At 45.4% G+C, this 12757-nt stretch overlaps 1 long non-coding RNA gene across 2 annotated transcripts; it reads left to right on the top strand.

The window, feature by feature from the left end:
* The first annotated feature begins 8434 nt into the window (after positions 1 to 8434).
* LOC142760941 (uncharacterized) lies at positions 8435 to 12734 on the top strand. Of its 2 annotated transcripts, none has more exons than XR_012883462.1 (4): positions 8435 to 8973; positions 11913 to 11984; positions 12069 to 12179; positions 12364 to 12734. It is a non-coding gene; the product is annotated as an uncharacterized LOC142760941 (long non-coding RNA). The 2 variants fall into 2 exon arrangements; XR_012883461.1 differs by having other exon boundaries at positions 11905 to 11984.
* Positions 12735 to 12757: the final 23 nt, after the last annotated feature.

The following is a 12757-nucleotide window of genomic DNA, read 5'->3' as shown; positions in this document are numbered from 1 at the left end:
TTTGGTCAAAAATGACATCTTATTGAAACACGTCATTTTTAAATTTCACAGCCCAATTCAAATACGTGCTGTGAAAATACTGTGGGGTTAAAATGGTAACAACAACCATAAATGAATTCCTTGAGGGGTGTAGTTTCCAAAATGGGGTCACTTCTGGTGTGTTTCCATTGCTTTTATACCTCTGGGACTCTGCTGCTGCGACATGGCACCCGAAAACCAATCCAGCAAAATCTACACTCCAAAGAACACAAAGCGCTCCTTCCCTTCTGAGGTCTCCCATGAGCCCAAACGGCAGTTTATCACCACAAATGGGGTATTTCCGCACTCAGGACAAATTGGGCAACAAATTGGGACATTTTGTTCCCTGTGAAAATAAGAACTTTTGGTAAAAAAATGACATCTTATTGAAACAAATTTCATTTTTTTAATTTTCCCAGCCCAATTAAAATACGTGCTGTGAAAAATCTGTGGGCTCAAAATGTTAACAACAACCATAAATAAATTCCTTGAGGGGTGAAGTTTCCAAAATGGGGTCATTACTGTTTTGGCACCACAACACCTCTTCAAACTTGGCATGCTGCCTAAAATATCTTCTAATAAAAAAAAAAAGAGGCCCCAAAATGCACTAGGCGCTTCTTTAATTCTGGGGCTTGTGTTTTAGTCCACGAGCACACTGGAGCCACATGTGGGATATTTCTAAAAACTGCAGAATCTGGACAATACATATTTAGCAGTGTTTCTCTGGTAAAACCTTCTGTGTTACAGAAATAAATGGAATAAAATTTAATTTCCGCAAGAAAAATGAAATTTGAAAATTTCACCTCCACTTTTCTTTAAAAAAAGGCTTTTGAAATTTTCTTAAAAATATGAGAAATTGCTGTTTATGTTTTAAGCCTTGTAACTTCCTAGAAAAATAAAAGAATGTTCAAAAAATGCTGCCAATCTAAAGTAGACATATGGGCAATGTTGATTAGTAACTATTTTGTGTGGTATAACCATCTGTTTTACAAGCAGATGCATTTAAATTCAGAAAAGTGCTATTTTTTTTCAAATTTTCTCTAAATGTTGCTATTTTTCACAAACAAACACTGAATATATCGACCAAATTTTTCCACTAACATTAAGCCCAAAGTCTCATGAGAAAATAATCTCAGAATCGCTTGGATAGGTTTAAGCATTCTGAAGTTATTGTAACGTCTATGGCCACGACCCGTCGTTCTGACTTAATCCTCGACGGCCGTGGCCATGGACATCCTACCTGTGTGCAGCGTCTTCCTCCTGTGAGGCGCCGGCATTCACTTCCGGACATCGAGACTGTCTTCGGAGGGCGAGCGCGCCCGCGTATGCATGGTCTTAAAGGGCCAGTGCGCGCATTTTGCAGGAAGTCTGCAATCTAGCCCAGGGTGCCCTGGGCTATAAAAAGGGCTCTGCCCTCTTGCTCTTTGCCATAGCATTGTTTGTTACCCATAGTTTGTCATGCTAATGGTCTCCCAGTGTCTTCGAGTTTCCCAGAGTACCTTGTTCCTGTGTCCCGTATCCTGTTTCCGTGTTACCCAGTTCTAGTGCCGTGCTGTTGCCATGCTGTGCTGCGGTCTACGCTTGTTTTGCTACGCCTCACCTGACGTCTTCCCGCCGCCTGGTCCTGGACGTTCCTGCCTCGCTACTGTCTGCGTTGCCTCAGGTATCCTCATTGAACTATTGAACTCTGTACTTTACCTGTTTGGCCTGCTGCCATCCCGCTACGCGGTACGGCCTAGTGGGTCCACACCCTGCTTCGTGACAATTATTACCAAAAAAAGTGAAATATGTCAGATTTGAAAAATAGGCTCTGAGCCTTAAAGAGGCTCTGTCACCAGATTTTGCAACCCCTATCTCCTATTGCAGCAGATCGGCGCTGCAATGGAGATAAGAGTAACGTTTTTTGTTTTTTTTTAAAAACAAGCATTTTTGGTCAAGTTATGACCATTTTTATATTTATGTAAATGAGGCTTTCTTAAGTACAACTGGGCGTGTATTGTGTTCGTTACATCGGGGCGTTTTTACTTCTTTTACTAGCTGGGCGTTGTGTATAGAAGTATCAGCCACTTCTCTTCACAACGCCCAGTTTCTGGCAGTTCAAAGACACAGCGTGTTCTCGAGAGATCACGCTGTGACGTCACTCACTTTCTGCCCCAGGTCCTGCATCGTGTCGGACGAGCGAGGACACATCGGCACCAGAGGCTACATTTGATTCTGCAGCAGCATCGGCGTTTGCAGGTAAGTCGATGTAGCTACTTACCTGCAAACGCCGATGCTGCTGCAGAATCAACTGTAGTCTCTGGTGCCGATGTGGCCGACACGATGCAGGACCTGGGGCAGGAAGTGAGTGACGTCACAGCGTGATCTCGAGAACACGCTGTGTCTGTGCACTGCCAGAAGCTGGGCGTTGTGTATAGAAGTGGATGATACTTCTATACACAACGCCCAGCTAGTAAAAGAAGTAAAAACGCCCCGATGTAACGAACACAATACACGCCCAGTTGTACTTTTGCTTTAAACACGCCCAGTTGTACTTTAGAAAGCCTCATTTACATAAATATAAATATGGTCATAACTTGGCCAAAAATGCTCGTTTTTAAAAAAAACAAAACGTTACTCTTATCTCCATTGCAGCGCCGATCTGCTGCAATAGGAGATAGGGGTTGCAAAATCTTGTGACAGAGCCTCTTTAAGGCCCAAAATAGGCTGCGTCCTTAAGGAGTTAATCATCAATAACTGGGATAATTGTTTGTGCCCCCTCTGTGGAGATCCTGTGTGGAAAAGTCCATTCAATTTCATCATACAAGAAGGTCTGGTGCCTGTAACGAATGACACAGGCTAATCTTATTGATTCAAGTAATAAAAGTATGTAACCAAAACCAGACTGATGCTATACATCAGCCTTGTATGATGACAAGAAAAAGAACAGGTAAGAGACTGAGACATGCAATTCCTTAATGGAACGCATGGCAAACTTTAGATTTGATGGGAATTTCCCTTTAATGAGCTAAAATGTGGGAGTGCTTTCATTTATATTGATACTTTATTTGATTATGTATTTTTCCTTCTTTATAGTGCTGCCTTCTAACATGGTTTACATTTACCTGGTCCCAGCACTGCACTAAACAGCGAGCATGCCTAGGATCTTGGAAGGATACTGATAAACACAGTAAAATGCATGTAAAAATGCATTACAAGCACTTTTTTCTTATCGGTTTTTACATGCATTTTTTGGTGCCATTTTTTATTTTGTATGTTTTTCCTGCCATTTTTTAATTCCTATATAGAAGCCTATGAAAAATACATCATACCTAAGGCTCCATTCACACGACAGGGTCCCAGTGTCGGCCGATAAAAACGGGCATTTTGGTCTGTTTTTCTCGGCCGTTTCGCATCCGTTCCGGGCCGGGTTTCCATTTTTACCGGCCAATTCCCTCTGTAGATAATGCCACACACTGCCCTCTGTGGATAATGCCACACACTGCCCTCTGTGGATAATGCCACACACTGCCCTCTGTAGATAATGCCATACACTGCCCTCTGTAGATAATGCCACACACTGCCCTCCATAAATACTGCCACAGTCCCCCTGTAGGTAATGCCACACAGACCCCCTTGTAGGTAGTTGCCACACAGACCCCCTTGTAGGTAGTGCCACACAGACCCCCTTGTAGGTAGTGCCACACAGACCCCCTTGTAGGTAGTGCCACACAGCCCCCCTGTAGGTAGTGCTACACAGCACCCTTTTAGATAGCCACCCCTCACAGATGCCCCCCCCTAGTTGGCACCCTCCCTACCTTCCTGTAGGGGACCACTGCAGGAGAAGACCCTGACTTTACTGCTCATATATGTGCAGTGAAGTCAGGAACTTCTCCTGGAGCGGAATCAACGGCCACTGTGGCCGGGTATTCCACTTCAGTAGATGTCCCTGACCATATATGGACAGTGAAGTCAGGGAGAGAGTAGGAGGAAGGAATTTCTATATAGTGGACTGGAAAAAGGTTTGGTCCTGAGGAGAGGTCTTGGGAGCCAGAAGAGAATCTCAATGCCTCTACCGTCATAAAGAGATTCCTCTTACACTCTGGTTTTGGACCCAAGAAGAAGGGGTGTAAGAGGGGGTACTGTAATGGCTGCAGTCACGGACCATCGCTGTTCCTCACGTTCAGACGGCCGCAACCGCAGACCCTTGGCTTCCTCCGAGACGCCAGCTTGCTTGGCCGTCCTGCTCTGGACTGTCACCTAAGGTGTGCGCACACTCATCCCTTTACTTGGAGTCGAGTGTGTCATCTGCCACGTCTGGTGTCATCTGCCACGTCAAGCTCCATCCGTGCCAAAGCCTCTGCTACATCTCGTGTCTGTCTAGACTTTTACATGTACTATTGTGCTAAAGACTTTGCATAGACTTTATATAGACTATTGTTCGGCCAGCTGCCACTCCGGTACGACGGAGCGGCCCAATGAGTCCACATACCCCAGGATTGTGACATCTACGTTATACGTGTCCGATATCGCACCATCAATAACCTGGAGGGAATGATGAAGATTTGCTTATCAAAATTTTTGTTTCCTGTAGTCCGAAGGCAGCACAGAAGGGTTTTTAATATGACCCCTATTGGACAGAAGATAATAGATAAATTAGTTACATTCAAAATGTGGTCAGACTCCCTATAAATACCCCTGCAGACAATGAGCATACGAGTTTTTATGTAGCAAAAAATCCATATGCTGTGCTGCCTTCAGACTACATATACAGATTTGGACCAGTGATATGTAAGAAAATTCAGCCCACAAAGTTGTTGTGGATCTAGTGGAATGTGCATTGATTTCTACCGGGGATTCGAGACCTTCAAGCTGGTAACACTTGCAGATTACATTTCGGATCCACCTGGCCAGAGTAGACTTGATTGCCTTCTTTCCATTGTTGCTCCCTTGATGTTGTAAGAACAAAGCCTCAAAGCTTCTGAAACCCATTACTTTATCCAAGGACCATAGCACAGACCTTCTGACATGAAGGAAATTAAGTTTTTTCCTGTTCCTTATTTTCAGGATTAATACAGAATACCAGAAAGAAAATTTCTTGGTCTATAACTAGTTGAGAAGCAACTTTTGGTAAGAAAAAAACTGAATAGTCCTGAGGGCTAGGCAATCGGTTTAATCTCTGAAATTTACTGTATTTCACTTATTCGGTGGGTAGAAGAAATTGCATCTAAAATTAGTGTTTTCCAAGATAGATATTGAAGGCTGGGAGTTTCAAGAGGCTCAAATGGTGGTTGGGATAGGCATTTGGGAACAAGTAATAAGTCCCAAGATGAAGACGGTGCATGGGCTTGAGGTCTAATATTTTTTTACGGCCTTAAAAAAAATCTTTTTATAAGTAGAATATTGGAAAACGGTCCTTCTAAGGATGAGTTTATGGCAGTAAACTAGACTTTTAAGGTGTTAAGCTTGAGCCCCTTCTGAAGACCTTCTTGAAGAAGCTGTAAGAGGACCAGAACTGTAGTAGGATACTACACTCTTAGAAGAAGACCACTCAGCAAAAGTCTTCCAAACAAGACTATATATTTTGACAGTGTTAGACCTTCTTGCAGCAGATAGTTTCGATAACTTCATCTGAAAAGCATGATGTTCATAAATTCCCCCTTTCAGCATCTAAGCCGTAACATGTAGTCGAGATGGGTCTGGATGAAAAAATCCTTTCTGTGTTAACAGGTTCTTTCTGAGTGGCATCTTTCAGTATTCTTTCCTCGAAAGTGTCAACAAGAGAGGGAACCAGGCCCTTCTGGGCTAGAACGGTATCACTGCTATTATCACTGATTTTCTTGTTTGATCTTCTGCAGTACATTAAGAATTAGTGGAAAGGGGGAAAAGACATAAAGGAATTTCTTCTCCCAGTTGATGAAAAGAGCATCTACTGCATGCGGGTGATCTTCTCTGTTGCCATTAGATTCATTGGATCTAATTGTTGGTTAAGGGACCACACTGATGGCTTGATTGGGTTCCGACTGAGCGAGTCTGCCTTCACATTCTAGGAACCCCCGAACATAGACTGCAATAGGAGAGAGCATTCCAACGAAAGAGAATTACTTCTCGTGCCCTCCTGTTTGTTAACATAGAATATAGCTGCCAGGTAGTCGGGCTGTACTAGGACATCCTTGTTGTGAAAAAGAGGTTGAAAGTGTGAAAGTGAAGAAGGGATAATCAAACCAATCTTAATTCCTTCAGATTGGATGGGAAGCTCAACTCCAGATTGGACCATCTAATCTGGACCCAAAGGTCTTGAACATGGTCACCCCAACTACAATCTGAGGCATCTGAGATGAGGATGATGGAGAAGAGATCTGTTGGACAGGGTTGTTCTGACCCCCCAGATGACAACTGCTCTGGACTTGGGTTTTATAGAAATTATCCTGTCCAAGGTCTTGGGGGAAGAAGACGATTGACTGAGGATGTCCCACTGTAATTTTCTCATGTGGGCTTTTGCCCATGGGACAGCTTCTATGGAAGACGTCAACATCCCCAGCACCGCCAAGGCTTTGCGGACTGAGACTGCGGGGCAAGTAATTAAAGAGCTGACTTGAGCTTGGTGATTCCTTCCTGTGGGAGTTTCAGGGTCATTTGTTGTAAATAGATGATAAACCCTAGGAGGATTTCTCCCTGTTTATTAGGAAATCATGGTCCTCCAGAATTTGTAATGTTATCTTCAGATGGTACAGGAGTAACTCTCTGGAGTGAGCCTTCACTAGCCAGTCGTCCAGGTACGGTATGATGGGTATACCCCTCAATCTCAGAGCTGCTGTTAATACTACTATTATTTTGGTAAAAGCTTTTGGGGCTGAACTCAGCCCAAATGGAACAAAGGTGAATTGGAAATGGAAACTGGAATCCCCTTGACGGAGGGACAACCGGAGAAGCTTCCTGCATGATTGAAGGATTGCGACCTGTAGGAAGGAATCCTTCAAGTCTATGGTTGCCAGGAAGTCCGCTTTTGTTAATACTTGAGTTACAGATCTTATGGTTTCCATCTTGAATTTTTTCTTTATCATAAAAGTATTCAGAAACGTTAGGTCTTATGACCAAGCGCTATTTCCCGCCTGGTTTTGGCACTGGAAATATTCTGGAGTAAACTCCACGTCCCCTTTGGTACAATGGAACTTGCTCGAGGGCCCCCTTGAGAACAAATTCTGGGACTAGGAGAGGGACCACTGGGTTGTGGGAATATTGAGAAAAACGATTGTGGGGGAGCTTTTAGTTCTAAGGCATAACCTTTGTATTACTGAATATACCCAAGCATCTGACGAGGTTTGAGATCAAACCTGGGCGAAGTGAGCCACCCTTTCCCCGGCTCCTGGGGAGTTGGCATCAGGAATCTGCGTTTTTTGCAGGGCCAGAGGGTTGTTTTTTTTTTTGTTAAAGGCAGAATTCTTTTGATCAAACTTGCCCCTAAAGTTTCTTTTCCCATAGGACTTGAAATCTCTTCTCTTCTTAGGGGATCTCCTAAATCTATAATGAAAAGGACTAAAGTTTTGTTTACATCTGTTCCTAGGAAAAGAGACACCCTTTGTTTCATGTAGACTTTCAAGATTTTTCCCTCACTGAGGCCCAAACAGGCTGTCTGGTTGAAAGGAGAGTGAAAAAAAATTTGATTTGGAAAGAACGTCCCCTGCCCACTGTTTGATCCATAAGGCCTTACCGGCCGAGTTAATAGTGGCAAGGGTTTTAGAAGAGAACCTTAAGGTATTGATTGGCATATTACATAAAAGGTCAGATGCCATTTTTCAACATGGAAATATTCTGCAGGATAAACTCTCTTAGCGGCCCCGCCTGCAGATACTGGGTTAACTGGTTTAGCCAAATCCTAAATGCCCTGGCCACTGGGACAGACGCCAAAGAAGTTTTGAATACATTAGAAGTAGATACACGGCTTCTCTTAATCATTGAGTCCATGGGATCTCGCAATAAAGTGGAGTCCTCTGAAGGAAAAACTGACCTCATTGTCAACTTAGCAACTGCGAGGTTAATTTTGGGCGGAAATTCCCAAGCTTCATTGGCTTTAGGGTCTAAATTATATACGGACTTGAATTTTAATCCAGGATCCATCTTTTTCTCAGGTTTGCCCCAATCGGCTTCTTTAAAGGCATGGTGTTGCCCTAAAAACATGTATTTTTTTTAAAAATTAAACATTCAGTGTGTGGGTGATTAAACATTGTTCCAATTTTTTTTTTTTTTTTTGAGAGTCAGGAAATATTATAAATTGTATTCAATTGGATTCAATTTTATAGTATTTACCATTTCTGGTCACTAGATGGAGCCATTCACAAAATTGCAGCATTGCATGTGGTAAAGCAACCACATAGCTTTTCTGCTGCAAATTTTGGGAAAAGTGACTCGCTCTAGTGAGCTTCACAGAATCCCCCCTCCCTTATCCTGGCAAGTGCCAGGAGAGGGAGGGCTTTCAATGTCTTCAAACCTCCTTACATTGTGTGCCGCCATTTTCAAAGCGACTACACAGTGGAAGGAGGTTGTAGTGCGAACATACCTGCGAGGAGACGCGAGACGCTCTGAGGAGGACCAGGACCATCGAGGCGGACCAGGACCATCGAGGCGGACCAGGACCATCGAGGCGGACCAGGACCATCGAGGCGGACCAGGAACATCGAGGCGGACCAGGAACATCGAGGCGGACCAGGACCAGCGAGGGGACACTTCGAGGACGAGGCGGCCAAGGAAGGACCAGTGTGTCGGACGTGGAAGGACGAGCGAGGCGACGTAGGAGGAGCAGCGAGTCGGACGAGGAGGACAAGGAAGGACGAGGTGTACCAGGGAATCGGACGTGGAAGGACGAGCGAGGCGACGGTGGAGGACGAGCGAGGCGACGGACGGAGGAGGACGAGCGAGGCGACGTAGGAGGACGAGCGAGGCGACTTGTGAGGACCACCGTGGGGGAACAGCGAGGCGGTAAGTAACGCCGAAATAGGCATTATGTGTGGCATCATATAAGGGAGGCCTATGTCGGCATATACGGGAGGCCTGTGTCATCATACGGGAGGCCGGTGCCATCATATCAGGGATGCGTGTGGCATCATACGGGAGGCCTGTGCCATCAAATCAGGGAGGTCTGTGGCATCATATAGGGGAGGCCTGTGGCATCATATAGGGGACTCCTGTGGCATCATATAGGGGAGGCCTGTGGCATCATATAGTGGAGGCCTGTGCCATCATACGGGAGGCCTGTGGCATCATATAGGGGAGGCCTGTGGCATCATAGAGGGAGAGCCTGTGCCATCATACGGGAGGCCTGTGGCATCATATCATGGAGCCATATCAGGGAGGCCTGTGGCATCATATAGGGGAGGCCTGTGGCATCATACCAGCGGAGGCCTGTGGCATCATATCAAGGGAGGCCTCTGCTAGTATTTACAGTGTGGCATCATTTACAGTGTGGCATCATTTACAGTGTGGCATCATTTACAGTGTGGTAGCATTTACATTGTGGCAGCATTTACAGTGTGGCAGCATTTACATTGTGGCAGCATTTACATTGTGGCAGCATTTACATTGTGGCAGCATTTACAGTGTGGCAGCATGTACGGTGTGGCATCATACCTGCGGAGCCCTGTGTCATCATACCAGCGGAGACCTGTGGCATCATTTACAGTGTGGCAGCATTGACAGTGTGGCAGCATTTACATTGTGGCAGCATTTACATTGTGGCAGCATTTACATTGTGGCAGCATTTACATTGTGGCAGCATTTACATTGTGGCAGCATTTACAGTGTGGCAGCATGTACGGTGTGGCTGCATGTACGGTGTAGAATCATAGCAGCGGAGGCCTGTGTCATCATACCAGCGGACGCCTGTGGCATCATTTACAGTGTGGGAGCATTGACAGTGTGGAAGCATTTACAGTGTGGCAGCATTTACAGTGTGGGAGCATTTACAGTGTGGCAGCATTTACAGTGCGGCAGCATTTACAGTGTGGCAGCATTTACAGTGTGGCATCATTTACAGTGTGGCAGCATTTACAGTGTGGCAGCATTTACAGTGTGGCAGCATTTACAGTGTGGCAGCATGTACGGTGTGGCTGCATGTACGGTGTAGCATCATAGCAGCGGAGGCCTGTGTCATCATACCAGCGGACGCCTGTGGCATCATTTACAGTGTGGGAGCATTGACAGTGTGGCAGCATTTTTTTTAGTGTGGCAGCATGTACGGTGTGGCTGCATGTACGGTGTGGCATCATACCAACGGAGCCCTGTGCCATCATACCAGCGGAGACCTGGGTCATCATACCAGCGTAGGGCTGTGCCTGCATTTACAGTGTGGCATCATTTATAGTTTGGCAGCATTTACAGTGTGGCAGCATTTACAGTGTGGCAGCATTTACAGTGTGGCAGCATTTACAGTGTGGCAGCATTTACAGTGTGGCAGCACTTATAGTGTGGCAGCATGTACGGTGTGGCATCATACCTGCGGAGCCCTGTGTCATCATACCAGCGGAGACCTGTGGCATCATTTACAGTGTGGCAGCATTTACAGTGTGGCAGCATGTACGGTGTGGCTGCATGTACGGTGTAGAATCATAGCAGCGGAGGCCTGTGTCATCATACCAGCGGACGCCTGTGGCATCATTTACAGTGTGGGAGCATTGACAGTGTGGCAGCATTTACAGTGTGGAAGCATTTACAGTGTGGCAGCATTTACAGTGTGGGAGCATTTACAGTGTGGCAGCATTTACAGTGCGGCAGCATTTACAGTGTGGCAGCATTTACAGTGTGGCATCATTTACAGTGTGGCAGCATTTACAGTGTGGCATCATTTACAGTGTGGCAGCATTTACAGTGTGGCAGCATTTACAGTGTGGCAGCATGTACGGTGTGGCTGCATGTACGGTGTAGCATCATAGCAGCGGAGGCCTGTGTCATCATACCAGCGGACGCCTGTGGCATCATTTACAGTGTGGGAGCATTGACAGTGTGGCAGCATTTTTTTTAGTGTGGCAGCATGTACGGTGTGGCTGCATGTACGGTGTGGCATCATACCAACGGAGCCCTGTGCCATCATACCAGCGGAGACCTGTGTCATCATACCAGCGTAGGGCTGTGCCTGCATTTACAGTGTGGCATCATTTACAGTGTGGCAGCATTTACAGTGTGGCAGCATTTACATTGTGGCAGCATTTACATTGTGGCAGCATTTACATTGTGGCAGCATTTACATTGTGGCAGCATTTACAGTGTGGCAGCATTTACAGTGTGGCAGCACTTATAGTGTGGCAGCATGTACGGTGTGGCATCATACCTGCGGAGCCCTGTGTCATCATACCAGCGGAGACCTGTGGCATCATTTACAGTGTGGCAGCATTTACAGTGTGGCAGCATTTACAGTGTGGCAGCATGTACGGTGTGGCTGCATGTACGGTGTAGAATCATAGCAGCGGAGGCCTGTGTCATCATACCAGCGGACGCCTGTGGCATCATTTACAGTGTGGGAGCATTGACAGTGTGGCAGCATTTACAGTGTGGAAGCATTTACAGTGTGGCAGCATTTACATTGTGGCAGCATTTAGAGTGTGGCAGCACTTATAGTGTGGCTGCATGTACGGTGTGCCATCATACCAGCGGAGCCCTGTGCCATCATACCAGCGGAGACCTGTGTCATCATACCAGCGTAGGGCTGTGGCTGCATTTACATTGTGGCAGCATTGACAGAGTGGCAGCATTGACAGAGTGGCAGCATTGACAGAGTGGCAGCATTGACAGAGTGGCAGCATTGACAGAGTGGCAGCATTGACAGAGTGGCAGCATTGACAGAGTGGCAGCATTGACAGAGTGGCAGCATTGACAGAGTGGCAGCATTTGCAGAGTGTGTGACTTTTTGATCATTAGTTTAACAGGAGGAGAGGGAGCGCGCCAGTGAAAACACAACCGTGAGGAGTGTATTCGAGGAGCATAGATACTTTGAACAGGTGCGTGAGCAAGGGGACTACCCTAAACGTACAATAATTGCAAATTATGGTTTTTAATATATATTATTGTACTTTTTTTAACAGGAGGCAAAGCAACGCTATCAGATACAGACGACGACAGCAGCAACCAGAGCGGATTACCAACGTTTAGACGAACAGGCCATTCTGAGCAGCATAAGTTCTGAATTCTCGAAAGTAAGTAATCCCTAACATAGGTAGTTCATATAAACATACATGACACACAAGTTCATCAGAGGAGACAAACTATGCAGAGTGTTCATACAGGGATGACATTCTTCCAAAGCGACCATGTTGCGCATAGTGCAACGCTTGAGGTTGATCAATCCATTCATACATTTTTTATTTTATTCTTCTGTAGGAAATATAACTTTGACATGCCGCATGATTGGCTGAAACGTTCTGTAATACAATGTGAAGGTACGGTGGTAATATGTGACAAAGAAAGGGGTTTTCACCTGCTGCTAAAGGATCCGGTTTGATGATGAGATGAGGGAAACAAGTTGTTTTCATCTGCTGGTGAAGGTCCATAAACATGTGACGAAGCAAGTTTTTTTCATCTGCTGATAACTTCTTAGTGTTTGTCGTTGACATGTGTGTATTTTCAATCTAAATCTCTTTCCCATTTCCGTCTACAAAATTCTACTTTTCTATGTTGGGGCCTATCCGTCGATGTGGACTTTTTAACAGAACTATATATTTGTGACTATGTTACAAAAACTTTTTGTGTTATGCATGTAAATTTTATATTTGTG

This window comes from Rhinoderma darwinii, chromosome 4 (genome assembly GCF_050947455.1).
Source record: "Rhinoderma darwinii isolate aRhiDar2 chromosome 4, aRhiDar2.hap1, whole genome shotgun sequence".
In the NCBI taxonomy this organism is placed as follows: Eukaryota; Metazoa; Chordata; class Amphibia; order Anura; family Rhinodermatidae; genus Rhinoderma; species Rhinoderma darwinii.
Note: the sequence above shows the minus strand (reverse complement) of the source record. Positions and strands in the feature narration are given on the sequence as shown.